The sequence below is a fragment of the Podarcis bocagei genome (assembly GCF_964188305.1).
Source record: "Podarcis bocagei genome assembly, chromosome: 10".
Classification (NCBI taxonomy): Eukaryota; Metazoa; Chordata; class Lepidosauria; order Squamata; family Lacertidae; genus Podarcis; species Podarcis bocagei.
Window position 1 is genome coordinate 45,413,437 of NC_138135.1, and position 17,855 is coordinate 45,431,291.

At 40.7% G+C, this 17,855-nt stretch overlaps 1 protein-coding gene and 1 long non-coding RNA gene across 7 annotated transcripts in view; one reads left to right on the forward strand and one right to left on the reverse strand.

The window, feature by feature from the left end:
• The window catches only part of LOC308596353, a 30,969-nt gene extending 20,968 nt beyond the window's left edge, over positions 1-10,001 (forward strand). The window contains exons 3-5 of the long non-coding RNA XR_014012483.1: positions 2,710-2,984; positions 8,045-8,203; positions 9,959-10,001. This is a non-coding gene — a long non-coding RNA (uncharacterized lncRNA). The remainder of the gene's footprint in view (positions 1-2,709; positions 2,985-8,044; positions 8,204-9,958) is intronic.
• Positions 1-17,855, reverse strand: part of NAV3 (neuron navigator 3) — a 431,035-nt gene that overhangs the window by 361,009 nt on the left and 52,171 nt on the right. The gene's annotated exons all lie outside the window — the stretch shown is intronic.

The window sequence follows — 17,855 nt, forward strand, 5'->3', positions numbered from 1 at the left end:
GGGAGGTAGAAATTTTGAACAATGATAGCATGGTAGAAATAGCAACAGGCACAAGCCTATACCAGGGAGTTTAAGACAGTAGGTACAGATCTGAAATATTAAACTCTTACCCCCAAAGGAGCCACATCTAAATGAAAACCTTTCCTACACCGTTCAAGTTTATAAGCGCTCATCTCATGACAAAGCTCCAGTCTATTCCCTTTCACTATTCTAAGGGAGAGTGCATGAGAGAGAGAGAGAGATTACTTCTACGTACTGTATATCCTTTAAATAGCAGTTACACCTGCCTCTGAATGCCAGTTATTGAGGAACATGAGCAGAAGAGGGCTGCTGTGATAATGTCTTGCCTGTTGGAATTCCATGGGCATATGGAGACTCCAATACTTTGGCCACCTCATGAGAAAAGAAGACTCCCTGGAAAAGACCCTGATGTTGGGAAAGATAGAGGGCACAAGGAAACGGGGACGACAGAGGATGAGATGGTTGGATAGTGTTCTTGAAGCTTCCAGCATGAGTTTGACCAAACTGCAGGAGGCAGTGGAAGACAGGAGTGCCTGGCATGCTCTGGTCCATGGGGTCACAAAGAGTCGGACACGACTAAACAACAACAATGGTTGGTGGGAACAGAATGCAGACAGTAGGCCTTTGGCCTGATCCAGCAAGACTCAACTCATGTTCTTAAAATGCACTACCATCTCTTAACGGCATTCTGCTACTCCTTCAAACAATTTTCTCACACTCATTCAGAAAAGAGAATTATTCTTATAACCTTTGCTTCCAAAGAGTTAAGCAGAATAATTAAAATAATTATATCGTAATTGAAACCTGCAGTGTGGTTATTGGCAGCTCAGCACCAGAGATTTTTCTTTTAATCTACACCTCACATCTCTCAGTAATGAATAGTAGCATAATTAAATACTTCAGCAATGATAATAAGAAGGGACTGCTGAAGTCCAGTAATGTTATGCATTGTTGACACTGTATCATAAACAGGAGGAAAAAGAGAATAATTTGATTACAGTGCATTCATGACTAGAATTCATGTTCTTGAACTTACCTCCAATTAACTTTTGCATGAAAAACTGACTGGGTTGCCAATGTTTTGTTTCAACATCAGTGGAGCGGGGGAGGGGGAGGGAAACATGGCACAAATGCGATGTGATTGAAACTACTATAATAGGAGTTAATCAAAAGCATCCAGAGACAGAAGATAATGTGTGTGTACATCTCAGTCCCTTCTCCTTGCAGATTTGATGAGCAGGGGAAATTGAATAAAGTTACTCAAGTTATGGTTCCTTCTCTTTTACTGATGAATTCTGCCCAGTGTTCAATATTATTATCATTAACAAATGATACTATTTAGTATCTGCATGTATATCAACCATGTCCAAATATAAGATCATTATTTCCTGCTACATTTGTGTGTGTTTTTAACCAGGGGCTGATGCCCCTGCTTGCTCCATTCACCAACCCTCTTCCTTTACACCTGAGCAACTCCTCCTCACTTTACACCTTGATGTCCCTGTGCCTATTCCTTCACCTCCCCCCCCCCCTTCTCACTACTTGCCCCAAGCCCTTTACCTCCTCCTCACAGCCCACCCTTTTAATGGAGAGTGGGAGGCGCGTTAGCCAAATTGCTTTCTGAAGCATCTCCCCTCTGCTTTAAACACCTTCCCCAGATAAGGACCCATGGGGCAACAGGACGCTTCCTGGAGTAATGGGCTGCACCAGAGGAGATTCAGAGAAGAGGCGCTCATTAGTTCAAGGCTCAGTCATGATAGCTCTGGGTAATATGTAGAGTATGCATTATGGAACTACTACTGGTCTGTGTTTTCTGTAGGTCTACTTTAAATTTCATCCTAATTTCTCCTTTTTCTTCTTGTTACCTAAAACTAATGTGTATATACATATGCCCTTCACTTTTTTTTCTCTGTCTTCATGTACTTTATGTAATGTAGACTAGTGCCTATGAAAATTCATGCCACAAAAAACCCCAGTTAACTCTAAGGTAATACAGTATAGGGTTCCTGTTACCCACTGAGTCAGATCTCCCATTAGGCAGAGTGAGGTGGCTGCCTGAGGCATCTAATTTTGAGTTTAATGAAAGTCAAGCAGTGAGTATACAATTTTATTTATTATTATTGTAGGGAGAGAAGGCGGGTATCAGGGGAGGGTTAGTACCTCTGGTTGGAGACACGTCATGCTCCTTCTGGGGTAATTTGTCCACCTTTGGTTCCCACCCTGCACTCAGCTCTCACCTGTAGCTTTTAGAAGCTGTCAGCATGTGACAGCAGCCACACCCTGGGAGCCAGCTTTGATTGGTCGGCTAAACTATGGGTCTCCAACTATGGGTAGCCAATGGGTCTCAAACCCTTGCTGAATTAGGGACTTCCCCTGCATGCGAAAACAGGCTCTGGCAGATTGATCAGAGACCAATAGTGGGTCCAGCCAGTGCTATTTTTCTAGAAAAGGAGGTGTCGGAACTCACCATGAACACCCCCCCTTGTCCTCTTATAATGTCAACTGCACCCACTTGAGAAAGGCCAGAACTGAGTTCCAGCTGAAAAAAGCCCTGGATCCAGTGGTCATGAAGATAGTTACTACATGTGTGGGGCAGGGAAGTGAGGGGCAGATTGGGCGTGTTAACCTAAGACGGTAGCCAGTCTAGGAGAAGGAAAACTCTGATCCTAAACTTCTGCTTCCTTGCAGCTATACTCATTCATGAGAAAGGCTTCAAGAGTAAACCCTGAGGAAAAGTACGTATCTGTTGCCTTTGGGAGAAGAAAAGGCTGAGGAGTAAACCCTACACTAAGACGTTTGGATGGCGTCTTGAACACCTCTTTCCATCAACTCTTGCAGTCAAGCTGGTGCCAGATGTATTGCTTTCCTTTCCTTTGGTCCATATCTGTGAGGCCAAGAGACAGGGTCTTGTCTGGGCAGCCCAGGACCTCCACACACACTGCCCAGGTTTGCATCCCAAAGAGGTAACTTTGGTGATGCTAACACAGCAAAAACAACGTGGGGCGCAGCAATTACAAGTTACATGTCTCTGCAGCTATAGCAGGCACTGTGATTCTACAACGGTTTGAATTCACCCCTGGAGGCACACTCCACTGTCTCTCAAAACAGACAGATGCCAAAAAGGGAGAGATGCTTGTGGGATATTTTGCCTCAGGTGCCAAAGTAACTCTACCAGCAGGGGGCAGGGGGCTGTTCCATCTCAGGCAGAACTATTTGCATCTCAGGCAGCTAAAGGCCCACCTTTGTTCCAAGTTATTTTAAACACACACACAGAGAGAGAAATTAATATCTGCATTCCCATCTAGTCTTCAATCATACCTTCTCCAGGATTTCATTTTTATAAAAAACTTACAGAACAAAAAGGGAATAGTGTGAGCTTACAAAACTGTTTACAAAATTAATTTTTTAAATCACATAACAAGGCAAAGCAAAGGAAGTCAAGGCACAAAGTAGATTTTCAATGCATAAAGCTTTGTAGAAAAGATCTTTGATGAACAGGTGACAGGGGAAAGCGATCATCTTACTGGAGTGCCATTCAAGCACAGATTTTAGATCATCACTGCCCCCCCCCCCCGGTTTTTATGTCTAGCCTATTTATAAGTTGAAAATCCATTAAATATACTAGGCATGTTGCGTGGGCTGCACTTTAATTTTTGACATCTATGTATTATTAATGTAATCATCTGAACTATGCACATTCAGAGGACATGGAAAATTAAGAAAGATACAGCAATCAGAAATTAAATAAGGAGAGCACGTATTAAAGAGAATAATAAGTTAATTTTATTAAATAAATGAGGTGAATATAACTTCTGAACTAAATGATAATAATTTCATTCACAAAGAAGATCCTTTAGAAATAATATTTCTCTAAAAGCCATTGAAGCATAGGCTGAGTACATAACCCTAATTACAGCCCATTCTTTCCAGAAATTTTTATGGCTTGTCCTTCTTTTTGTTGGATTTTCATTATAAAAAGAAGAAAATGCACATCTCCCTCACCCGTCCCCCATCTTGTCCCCAGTCCTCTCCTTCATCACACTTTTTTTTTCTTAGCCCTGTAATAAAGCTTTTCTTCATAATTTGTGTTCATTAGAAAGGTAATTATATTTTCAGAAGCCAAGGTGCCAATAAGATAACCTTAACATGTTTATTACAAAAGCAAGAGTACAGACGTGATTTTTAAAAAAGTAGAAAATGGGGTAAAATACACCGCCACTAAGCCAGCCTGGCACTGGGTACAGCAAAGGGCCTACTTTCGGTGGCACAAGTTGAGGGTGGAGAAATGACAGTAGCTGCCTGGCCACTTCCACTGAGAACCCACCCTAGTCAATCTCTCTGAACACATTACAAAGGCTGTTGTCACCAATGACCCATCTTGAGATACGTCCCAAGCCATTACTGTGGCAAGATGTCTTCTGGCTCACAGTTGCTTGGAGTGGTATATGTGGACCCCCACACTTATAGAGCATCTCCCCCCCCCTTTCTGTTAATTCCAATGGGAAGCATAGTTCATTGTCTGCTCCAGAGCTGGCATAGTGTATTGCCATTTGGGTAAATGACCATGGACCAAAGGGGTTTAGGGTGCATCATTTCTGAACCCACCACTGGCAGTGTACCCATGACAGTTGGTGGCATTTGCCACTGCCATGGTGAGATCACTAATGGCAAACCTCTTCTCTGCCATGGGAAAAGAAGTCATCGGCATCTAACAGCAGCACTCCCTGGGAACTTACAACTGCCCGCTGTGTGCTTGTGTGCATTTTCTATTACTATTTAGCCCCTTAATGGGAGTTACAATCCTTATGTGGACCGACTCTTCTCCCAGTAGTATCTGTTTAATGCGTGCAACAATCCCATCATATGTCTTGTGTCTAATTATCTTGTTTAAAATCCCCATAGTCTCATATTATAATTGTGTTACACTGATGTTTTTTCTTTTCATTCATTTTTCATCATTTGGATTCCATAATCAGAAATACTACCAGTTCCGCTTTCTGTTAATTCACTTCAATCCAATATGCCAGGACTCTGCCATTATATAAAGCTGTTATTGCATTATTGAAAGAGATGATAGGAAAGCAACTCCTATCCCACTCCACCCCTGCCGGCACACTCTAAGTGGCATCAGCAAGTATGTGTTGGGTTTATAACCCAGTCCTGCCATCACGATCTCTGGGTGTTACTCCAGTTAGTTTTTTCATCAGGAGGGAGAAACTGGCCATATGTCTTTTGGATAGCCAAGGCTACTGCAAGCTTAACTACATTCTTGCCAATGTTGTGGCTGCTTTGAAAGAAGACTGGTTACAGGAAGCAGCCAAGTCTAAAACCACTTTGAGGGGTTCTCCCCCCCAATCAAGTGTTGTATAAATCTTATAAAACAAAACAAAACAAAACAAGAGCAAGGATGAGCGGAGGTTGAAAGACAGGTACCAGTGGCAGTTTTGTGGATGAAAAGAGAATATTGGGGGGCCAGGCTATAAAGAAAGGAACAAGAAAGATCAAACCTTTCTCCACCTCAGCCGTTTTCCCTCAAACCCTACATCTAGGTGCTTCTCTCCCAGGAGAGAAGTTTAGTCTGGATACCTAACCAGTTAAATATGGCTAGCACAGCCTTCCCCCAACCAGGTCCCTTCACATCAGGTCTAACACATCTAGAGGACACCTGGCTGGGAAAGGCTGGGATCAAGGAAGGTAGGTGGTTGGAGGAAGACCAGCAGGACAGGGGAAATATTCAGCATTCCCACATACATGTCCCTGCTGCAAAGCATCTGTATAGGAATTTCCCCCAAGCGTTCATTCTGTACAGGAATATGGTACAATTAACTTTCTAGAATACAAGCCATTCTGGAATACAAGCCTTAGAGTTGTCATGCTTAGTTTGCTGCCCAGTACATATTATTCTCTGTGCCATTTCACCAGTTCCTCAAAATGCGTTACTCAGTTTGCCAGAATGGTTCATGCTTTCATTAGTTTAGCCCCCAGTAAATAAAACAAAGCTACTACTTCATTACAGCACTGGCTTTTATCTCACAATTATTTTGGATCCCTGAGTATTTTAAGCTTCTCCTCAGCATTTGACATTTAAGGTCCTATCAAATTAATGCTTTCAGCTATCTATATTCACTCATTATTTCAGTCATGCACATTGGCCAGAGGCTTGTCCCATTTAAAATCTCTTTCACATTTGCTTACACAAGCTATTTTATTATTCAGACATTTGGTCCTTTTTATGTTTTCTCTCATTAACACGGAATTTCACAAGTCCTTGGTGAATAATTAGCTGTAGTAGGATCCTTAACTCTCACATATACATTTTTAATTTAGTAAGATGATCACCAAATTACTTCTGTACCATGAAGAATGGCATACAACTTCTGTGCAAAACTACCAAATTAAAATAGAAAACATCACATTTTTTAGGTTAATCACACAAATCCAGATAAGGGAATTTGCACTGGATCAAGGGATAAAACCAAGGAATAAAAGCCATTAGACTTGAGGCAGACATAAACTGTTTTACAGTACTACTCAAGTATTGGTGTGTTTCAATAATATACATGTATGCGTTTGTTTAAAAGATAGCTTATAATTTTTTTTATAAAAAAATAAGTATTTATTTACTAGTTTCCTGTTGGTTTCTGCTACGAATTCTGATCAACTCCACACCTGCTAAGGGTTTAGTAAAACTGCAACATGTTCACTAAGGCTGCATAAAAACCATAACATGACTTACCCCAAAGAATCCTTGGAACTGTAGATTTACCCATCACAGCTACAATGTCCAGCACCCAAAACAAACTACATTCCCCAAGATTCTTTGGGGGGAGACGTGTACTTTAAACATGTGGTTTGCACGCAGCCCAAAAGCCCCATCTTTTAAATCTTAAAGCATGCCATTCTTGTCCCCAAGTATAAAACACCTGATGAAACACAATTCTTAAGATTTTTTCTCAAGAACTAATCTACTGCCATGAGTTTGGTGATGGGGAGCAAGTAGACTGTATGTGAGACCCTTCTAACTTCTGGATCCAGTAAGTGTTAAAATATAACCCAGGCTAGCTTCCTGTGTTTAGGTAATAGCCTGAGTGATAGACCATTAAGGGAAACAAAGGGAAGAGTAGGGCACCTACAGGTGTGTGATGGCATCTGTGCAGATTTGGTCTTGCACATCTGTAGAAAATTCATTCATCTGGTTGTTGAATTCTTTTCAGTATTCTTCAGACTAGTCTGAAGTAGGGGCTTGCCAAATGCAACCAGAGAGTCACATCTCTCTCTTTCATAAGTAATTCTTATGAAAAAGCTGAACTATAGACCCCTCTTATGTCATCAGAGGCTGTGGGTGGTGATTCATAGCTGAGTCTATGCAAGAAACAATATTGATACTCTCAGCATGAGACATACGGCAACACTATAGGTAAAAATTTAGTTTGTGACATGAGATGTGTGACTACATTAAGGAAAAAAGAAAAATTGCATGGAGAAGATCAAGTCTATAGGGAGATCATGTCAGAGAATGGTAATAATGTTACCAATAAAAACCACGAAAACTTTGCAACACAATAGTCACACTGACTATGACATATAGGGTGGAAAGTAGTTTGACAAAGATTTGCTGCCAAAGAAAATACAGCCAATACTCAAAATTCTGTTGAACAATGGGTGTGTAAAATCTCTCTTACACCCATATACCAAATGAATATGACAGCACAGAAATGTTATGGATGTGATACAAGTCATCTATAATGTCAAGCACAGATGGACCATCAACATGGCCATCCATCAAGAAACCAGATGGACTTCTCATCGTACAGACTGAGATCAAAGACCAAAACAACTTTTGTGGCAGGTCTGATTTCTGGACCAATGCAATGATGAAACGCATCGATCAGTGTTAGAACAATAGACTTGTGATGGAATGGGAAAGTGTGCCATCAACTCTGAACTCATGGAAGAACAGAAACTGGTTGTGGGTGATGTGGTACAATCAGCAGGAGTCTATAAATAATTATTCTCTCTGCAGGACTGAAAGGATGCTGGTTGTTTGATAATGAACTTCTTCAATTGTACATCTAAAGATTTACACAAAATATTCCAGAACTCACAAAGGGAGGAGGATATTCAGAAACCCAACATAACAGACATGATACAAGCAGTGGTTTGGCAGCATCAAAACAACATGGTGAGTTCTTTCCACACAAACCAAATAATAGGGAATAGGACAGAAATACAGCTCTTTACAGGTTCTGCACCCTACCCATTTTTCTCACTTTTACCAGCACAGCTTTTTGTAAAGAGCAGGGAGGGGGGGTACCCAGTCCTAGCAACCACATTTTCTACGTTGTTGTATCCATCCCTGTCATCTATGAGTTTTTATTGCACTTCTGGAAGAGAAAATATAACAATTCCCCTTTAACAAAGCATCTCTTTTCTTGCCCAAGTGCTATGTAATCTTGTCCTTTTTTTGCTATAGAGTATAAAAGAGCTTCACCCTTGTTCCTTTCATGAAAAGGAACCATTGTCTATGATACATACACATGAGAGATAATGGACAATTTAATCGAGGATATGCTGTGAATGGGGAACAGATACTGAGAAACAACTATCTCCAACAGCAACATTCTGCCCTGTTGCATCAGAGATACCCTAAGAAAGCCAGCCCTCCATTTGCCAATGCTACTATCATTGCAACATAGGAAATGTCACCAAAAGGCAACAGGGCCAAAATCAGCTCTCAGTTTGTACATCAGATTATTGTGAACTGTCACTACAGAACTATTATTAAAAAACAGAATTATATCTCTTTTGTGGCACTTGTGCAGTTTTGATTCTCCTTCTACTGCCATGCTCAAGGGGGCAAAGTTGGGATAGAAATCAAACGGCCAGCCGTCTTATAATATAAGCTGCAAATGATCCCCATAAACTGTTAGATACAAGTAGTTCCCATTCTAATTCCATCAATATATACAATATTCTATCACTTGTAATTTGGAAAATAAAAAAATTCCTTCCAGTAGCACCTTAAAGACCAACTAAGTTAGTTCTTGGTATGAGCTTTCGTGTGCATGCACACTTCTTCAGATACCTGAAGAAGTGTGCATGCACACGAAAGCTCATACCAAGAACTAACTTAGTTGGTCTTTAAGGTGCTACTGGAAGGAATTTTTTTATTTTGACTATGGCAGACCAACACGGCTACCTATCTACTATTGTAATTTGGAAGATACCTCTGGAATTCAAAGGCAAGAACTAGTAAGGTAAGTACAACAGATGCCAGGCTTCTAAAAATATGCACCATATATTAATTAATAAACCATCAAATGGAAAAAGTTCTTTGTAATATTTGAGCACAACATGGTCTACTTGTACACTGGAAACTGGAAAACACTTCAGCCCAATTCAGTTGTTTCCCCCTCAAGTAATTCTCATCATGTGAGGAGAGAGAATGGGAGCCTCTTTAGTGAAACTCCTCCCAGGTAGTCTTCTCTACTGATGTATGCTCTCTGCAAAATTGAAAGCCCTGGTAATTCAAATTCTAGATTGCATGGGAAGCCAACATGAGTATCATGAACTTGTTGCATAGGATGCTACTGGATTGGGCTATCAGGAAAGCCACGAAAAAGGTGGAGGTAGCAATTGCCCCTCCTGCTCTGCTGTGCATGTAATTGAGAACATGACTTAATATGGCTTAACAGGAATCACAGAGGATAAGCTTTTTATTGTTTTCATTCCTAGTTAAGTACAGATGGATCAGTTTAAACAGCTGGACTAACCAATCGGCAAGCTAAGCATATGCTTAGGGCACCAGCAAACACATAGAAAGATGTTTGGGGGGGGCACAGATTAGGAAAAGCATCCTGGGGGAAATCAGGATTTTTGTTAGACTTTCTTCACTATACACGCTTCCTTGATTTCTCTGTTCTCTTTTTATTGCAAGCAACTCCCCACTTGTGTGGGGATTCTGTTCCTGGTGGCTAGCCCCCTTGTGGTGTCAAAAATGTGTGTGGGTGTGCATGGACATGCACGTTTGATTTGCCTGTACTTAACCCCACCTAAGACAGGAGATGTCTTGTTAATATAGCATCTGTTTTCCTTGCATGATTTTGATCTATCATGTGTTGCACACAACACACACGTATGTACATTTCAGCATACATGTAAATTTTGTGTTATTTCGGGGGGGTATTTTAAGGTTTAGTACTGTTTTTATTCTGAAATATATATACAGGACACCATAATATTTTAAGTGTTTAGGGCCCATAAAGGTCTTAATCTGGTTCTGAATGCAAATTTCAAAAAAGAAATAGTTATTGGATTTTATTTTTTTAAAAGGCATAATTTACAGTCCCAAGGAAACAAGGACATGCAGACCCCATTAAAATATCAAAACTTAATAGCATGGATATTTAATACAAAACATCACACAAAGAAAAAGGAAGGTAGATCTTATGGTATTTAGAGAAGTACTTTTGAGCATCTTGGGCTTTTGTTACTGCAATTCCAATGCACACTTCTACTTTACTTCATCATTCTATGCTAATTCTATACAGGATTTAAATAAGATATCATTCCTAAGCTATTATGCTCTGACATTGAGAATGTTCTCATTTTAGACATATTCAAGCATACCCAAAAATTCAAGCAATTTTTCTTGAACTAGTACCAGGCTGTAGCTGAACAGAATGCAAAGATGAATGCTAAGCTTGTGATCAGACCAATCAGATGAAACCATAAATAAAGAACTGCTTTAACATCCTCTTGGTATGAGCTACATATATCAAAGTCAAGCAGCATGCTGTAACAATGCTCAAGATGTTGGATTCCGATAACCTCTAAAGTCAATCTGAATGCCAGTATTTACTGTCACTGCAGTTAACTTTACAGCCAGGCATACCAATCATTATATTTATATGCACATGTGCGCACACATACATACACACAAAGAGAGATAGAGAGAGTCAGTTAATGAAGACAAGCTCCAACATCCATAATGAGACCAGACCTGTCTGTTCCATATGCAATTTATATGTTCTGCGCTAGCTCAACAAGGTTGATGGCAATCTATAGGAATGTAATAAACTGCCTTTTCGGGGGACAACCCTAATACTAAAGTAAACAATTAATTGTTTAACCAATTTTGTTTTAATTTGAAAAACCTCAGCATCAGTGATGATGTACAAATTAAATACAGTTGGTACCTCGGGTTACATACGCTTCAGGTTACAGACTCTGCTAACCCAGAAATAGCACCTCAGGTTAAGAACTTTGCTTCAGGATGAGAACAGAAATCATGCTCCGGCGGCACAGTGGAAGCGGGATGCCCCATTAGCTAAAGCGGTGCTTCAGGTTAAGAACAGTTTCAGTTTAAGAATGGACCTCCGGAACGAATTAAGTACTTAACCCGAGGTACCACTGTAATGGTTCCAAGAATGACAAAAAGCTATGAAAAAAAGAATTAAAATATCCAGAGGAAACCTCATGGCTTACATACATCATTGTAAATGGCTTTTACAAAGCAGAAAGCAACAACAACAAAATAGCAATCATTCTGTGCTTAATATGTCTTCTGGCATAAAGGTGTGAGTGCATTTCTGAATACCATAAAATATGTGAATGTAACATTATTATAAAACAGGTGAAAGCCCATCTTGATAGAATGACTAGTGCTGGGCTGAAAATGCTCCCCAGCACCTTCCTAGACCTATCAATTTCTCATGAAAGAGGGGGATGTTTCTGGATACACTTCCAGGAGAAGACACTGAATTCTAGTAATTTGGTGGGTGCTGATGGCTTATCATTAAAGAAACTCATAGGTATCTTGCCTTCCCAATTTATTTCTAGCTTCCATTTTACTGGTAAGTAAATCAAGAAAGATTTTACTTTCTTGGGCTCCATGATCACTGCAGATGGTGACAGCAGCCACGAAATTAAAAGACACCTGCTTCTTGGGAGAAAAGCAATGACAAACCTAGACAGCATCTTAAAAAGTAGAGACATCGCTTTGCCAACAAAGGTCCGTATAGTAAAAGCTATGGTTTTCCCAGTAGTGATGTATGGAAGTGAAAGCTGGACCATAAAGAAGGCTGATCACCGAAGAATTGATGCTTTTGAATTATGGTGCTGGAGGAGACTCTTGAGAGTCCCATGGACTGCAAGAAGATCAAACCTATCCATTCTTAAGGAAATCAGCCCTGAGTGCTCACTGGAAGGACAGATCCTGAAGCTGAGTCTCCAATACTTTGGCCACCTCATGAGAAGAGAAGACTCCCTGGAAAAGACCCTGATTCTGGCAAAGATGAAGGGCACAAGGAGAAGGGGATGACAGAGGATGAGTTGGTTGGATAGTGTTCTCGAAGTTACCAGCATGAGTTTGACCAAACTGCGGGAGGCAGTGGAAGACAGAAGTGCCTGGTGTGCTCTGGTCCATGGGGTCACGAAGAGTCGGACATGACTAAACGACTTAAAAACAACAACAAATATTGTTGCCTAGTCTCTACTCAATGTCTATAGTCTCTACTCCCTTTCCTGTACACATCTCCCAGATTTAATCCCAGCCTAGTTCGCTTCCCATGATTCCTATATATCCCCTGTTTGGGCTTTTAAATTGGCAACTTTGAGTCAATTCAGGTTTAAGATAATGGGGGATAAAGTACATGATAAAGTACAAAGGTTAGTCTGTGGGTGTTTAGGTAATAAAGGTAAAGGGACCCCTGACCATTAGGTCCAGTCGTGACCGACTCTGGGGTTGCGGCGCTCATCTCGCTTTATTGGCCAAGGGAGCCAGCGTACAGCTTCCAGGTCATGTGGCCAGCATGACTAAGCCGCTTCTGGCGAACCAGAGCAGCGCATGGAAACACCGTTTATCTTCCCGCTGGAGTGGTACCTACGGTATTTATCTACTTGCACTTTGACATGCTTTTGAACTGCTAGGTTGGCAGGAGCAGGGACTGAGCAACGGGAGCTCACCCCGTCGTGGGGATTTGAAACGCCGACCTTCTGATCGGCAAGTCCTAGGCTCTGTAGTTTAACCCACAGCGCCACCCGCATCCCTCTGTGGGTGTTTACCATTCTCTAAGTGTTATAACCCTTTGATAATATATTCACCACCAAAGAAAGATGCCCGTGGTACTGACTTTTTGCAAGACAGAAGGGGTTCTCAGGTAAACACTGAAGTGATAACTGGGTTGGGCACCTGGATATAAACTGTACAGCCTCTCCCAACTTCAAGTGAAAGAACCTATTAGGCATAAGAGAAGCAAGCTTAATTCTTCTACTCATTCTAAAGGTTACATTAACCTTTTTTTTAAAAAAAACCAAGGTAACAGACATTTGGGTGTAAAGGGGAAAGGAAAACCTAGTTCAGAGAAACAGTGTATTTCGTGATCCCTTTAAAGTTTTTAAAATGTTTTTTTCTTGAAGCAGGCAGTTTGCTACCTAGATTAAATGTCATTTAAAGTTCATTTGTGAATAAGAATTCCATCTCTCAATTCTAGTTTACCACATGGAGGTGGCAGTCAAATTCTATCTGCTTACAAAGTCGAAGCTTGCAATCTTATGCACACTTACCAAGAAATAAGTCTCATTTAATTCAAATGGGGTTTACTTATGTGTAGAGGGTTGCACTATTAAGGGTGCAATACTGTGCAAGCAAAGTACAATACTGAAGCCTGAAGTATGCTTCCATGAAAGCAAGTCCCACTAAAGTCAGCAAGGCTTACTTTATTCGGGATTTGAAGGGCAGTACTATAGTATTTTATACTATAGATATATTTAATATTCCCAAAAGGTATTTAAAAAAGGGAAAGTCTCGGCTGTTATAATTTACCACGTCCATTGTGTGAAGCAAAGAGAGGAGTTTCCACAGTTTAGATGCTTCATTGATACTTGTTGGAAACAAGTAAATGGGAATACTGATTATAGATATAAATCTGCTTTGGCATAGGCACTGGATTTGTATCCTCAACCACCCAATCCAATTTTGGGCTGATAACTCCATCGGGGTCAATCCTGGCGTTAAAGTTTCCCCTATTATGCAAATCAAATAGGGTGATCCTGCCATTTGAAGTATTTTACAGTCCGTGAGCCCCCGTCTGGACTTTTGGACAGAACCCTACCTTTGGACCCCTTTACTGGGGTACCCTGAATTTTTGTTATGGATCCAGGGGTGAGGCACCAGCTCCCTGTTGCTTTGGACTAAGGATCCAACCAAATTCCTCCCACACACACATCCATATGGCAGCCCTATGCCAAGCCACCACCACCTGCAGATGGTAAGCAGTTTCTCTGTAATTGATTATTATGAATATTTGATTCAGAACAAGAGGTAGTACTCAAAAGGAGCCATGAAAGGTTTTCCATTTGTGCACCAGGTGTTGTGAATTCCTTACTCCCACTTCCTATAGCCACTCATGCCACTTCTGAAGAAATAACTAGTGCGAGACACTGGAGTCAGAATGGGAAAGCTGACCATTCATCTCTGGAATACTTGAAACTTGGCCAGAATAAACATAGGGTGTATTTCCTATTAAAACATGCCCATTGAAACCAAAGCCTACTGATTCAAAACTTCAGTGCAAGTTGCAACACAGACTGTAATTTAAAAACCACCACCAAACTAAGAAATAGTCTCTTCCCCAGGGTAAACAAAACATACTCTCTATCTCCACCATTCCATTCCACTACTGGACTGGATGTCTACTACTAAAGACAGAGAGTGTTACATCAGCTTGCTTTTAACCACCATTTACATCACTAAGAAATATCAAATGCAGTTCCATCACAAATAAAAGCAAACTGATATCCATCTGTCTGTGCAGTATGAGGTCAACAGTAAGTTCCATTAATTTAACTGGAATTTGCTTCCACATATGCATGTTTCATCTGATAGCTTAATTGTTCAGCTAAACAATTAACACAAGTTTATGCAATATACCTTCCATTAACTGCTCCAGTGTAATACTTCACATACAAGCAAGAATTTGATTCAAAAGCCCTGTTTTTCTTGTTCATGTTATCCAAATTGCTTATTTCCCCATAATGAAAATAGGATGGTATATGCAAGTGTTGATTATTGTTAAATTCCTTTATCTAAAATAGAAAAGGCATACCTACAGTACTTCTCTTTCATTTCCAGTTAAGAGGGAGGAATCATCTACTCACATCCAATTATAGTACCAAGTTATCAATTAACTGTCAAGTTAAAGAACCTTCAGAAGCAACCTCTAAACCTACACAAATTTCTCCCTAAGCAGAGTCAAGTCATGTTGCACATTGTTTTAAAGTTCAGATTTTTAAAAGCCCAGTGCTCTTCAAGTCTCCCACACCCGCTAGTGATCAATGAAAAGACATATTGATTTTAAGATTCTTACCACAGAAGGATGCAAGACACAAGAGAATTTCATTTGAAGAGTTACTGACGTCATCTAGGTCACAGAATGTCAGTATCTATTATTTCTCAAATAGAGAAGCATGTAGCAGTAAACACATTACTGTAACTTCCAGAAACAGCATCTTGACAGCTATTATTATTAAGATGCAACTACACCGTGAACCATGCTGGCAAACAGGTACTGAATATTTGATAGTGTTACGTGCTTGCCAGACTCCTCAATTCCTAGATCCCATAAGTGATAGAATTTAATCAAGGCTCGGGGTGTTAAACTGGGTGTCAGACACTGAGTCCCTGGACCCAGCAGGTGGTAAAAGCTAAATAAGCCAGGCTAGCTTCTATGTGCAAGTACCTGGGTGATTGGTCATCTAGAGAACAAAGGAAAGGTAATGGGTCATTAAGGAAGCAAATATGAACCCTGAGCACCTGGAATGCTGTCGGGCATTTTGAGGGGCTGTGGGGTTGCTGAGCGGCATGTACAGCCCTCAAAACACCAGCTAAGCAAGTTTTGGTGATGTTCCCCAACAGCTTTTGGTTGGTCTCCTAAAAGAAAAGCTCCACAACTTTGAGCAATCTTTTTAAAAAAGCTCCACCCCAGGCGGTGGCAAGAGTTGCTATGCCACTGGCTCGGAGACTGGGATGACGTGGTACAATACAGAACCTGGTCTAGTTTTAAGGCTATTCTGTAACATTTATCCAATGTAACCATAGGTTAACAGAGACCTGTTTTCACTGGAGAAAACTTTATCATTCTTTACTTTCCATAGTGGGATTTTTGGTGTTGTCGCTCAGAAAGCCATTAGCCCTAGGGTGTGGTTGTTTGTTTGTGATTGGCTGTGGTGAACTTTGTTTACATGTGTGAGTGGGTGTTTTTGAATCAGGTTAGCCAGATTGATTCGTATGCCGTTGGCAGGTTCTTGTCGTTGTCTTGTTGGGCTGTGTGTGTGATAAAGGGGAGCCATACACAGTGAAGACATCTTCTTCTATTTGTCCCCGTGTCAGTTTCAGTTTATTGGTTAGTTTTTCTAATAAGGCTGTTTCCCATACTATTTGATACCATTGGTCCATGCTTGCTTACTCCTGACAAGTCTCTCCAATGTCCTGGCTATGACCTCTCTAACCACCAAAGAAATATAAGCGAATAGTAAAGAGAACCTGCACAAGCCATGCTGCCACAAAACCCCAAACATACACTAAGTAGAATAGAAACATTGCCACCCAACCCCAACCCCACTCACCATACCTCCCTCCACCTCTTTCCCCCTTTTCTTCCTAATGTAACACTAATGTCTCAGCAAATGAAACTGATCTGTAGAAAATGTAACTTGAAAAAAGAGACATTGCACATACTTTCATAAACCAAGAAATCTTTAATTGCCATCAGCCCCTCATTGCAAAAAAATAATAATAATTACAGTGGTGCCCCACAAGACGAATGCCTCGCAAGACGAAAAACCCGCTAGACGAAAGGGTTTTCCATTTTTCGATGCGCTTCGCAAGACGAATTTCCCTATGGGCTTGCTTCGCAAGACGAAAACGTCTTGTGAGTCTTGCGATTTTTTCGCTTCCCCCCCTTTTTCTAAGCCGCTAAGCCGCTAATAGCCTTTTAGTTGCTAATCCGCTAAACCTTTAATAGCCGCTAAACCGCTAATAGCGCTAATCCGCTAATAGGGTTGCTTCGCAAGACAAAAAAACCGCTAGACAAAGAGAATCACGGAACGGATTATTTTCGTCTTGCGAGGCACCACTGTATACCATTGGCATACTGAATTATGTTGAATGTCAGATGGTCTGCAGGAAGGAAAACAAGATGACAGACACAGATTTTCCTCTGTGTCAGCATCTTGAATTTCAAATATTTCTTATTGATATACTATCATTTTAGTGCCTCATTTGTGTAGGTTACCAAACTCCCAAAGGCTCAGTAGCCACTGCAAAGATTTCTCTAAGCCGATTGATGTATTGTGTAGTTTGGTGTAAATGGATAAAAGCAGGATGCTTCATCTTCTGATGGGAAGAAAGGTCTTCTTCATTCCCTTCCCTGTTATGGAACCCAGGTTGTGGAACTCCCTCCCTAGAGAGCTTCAGTTGATCTGTCTTTTAATGAGTCCCCCCCCCCTAATGGCACTGAGCTTTTAGCATGTGTTGAAATTCTGTCTTCCTGTGGTGTTTATTTTAAAACTGAAGTACTGAATCCTGATCTTCATTTTTAATTTTCTGAAATTATTTGTAGCATTATGAACAACTTTATTGTGTTTTACATATTTTATTTTATTTTTTAAGCTTCTTGGGTTTATAAATAAAGAAAAGCATGGTATAACTAACAATTCGCTCTCCCATCTAGTTCACCCTCAGAAGAATGAAGCTTGCGCCAATGAAAGGCAGAAAAAGTCCCCCCTTTCCCATAGTTCCAATTTCTTTCCCTCTCTTCGTTGTACTTGCATTC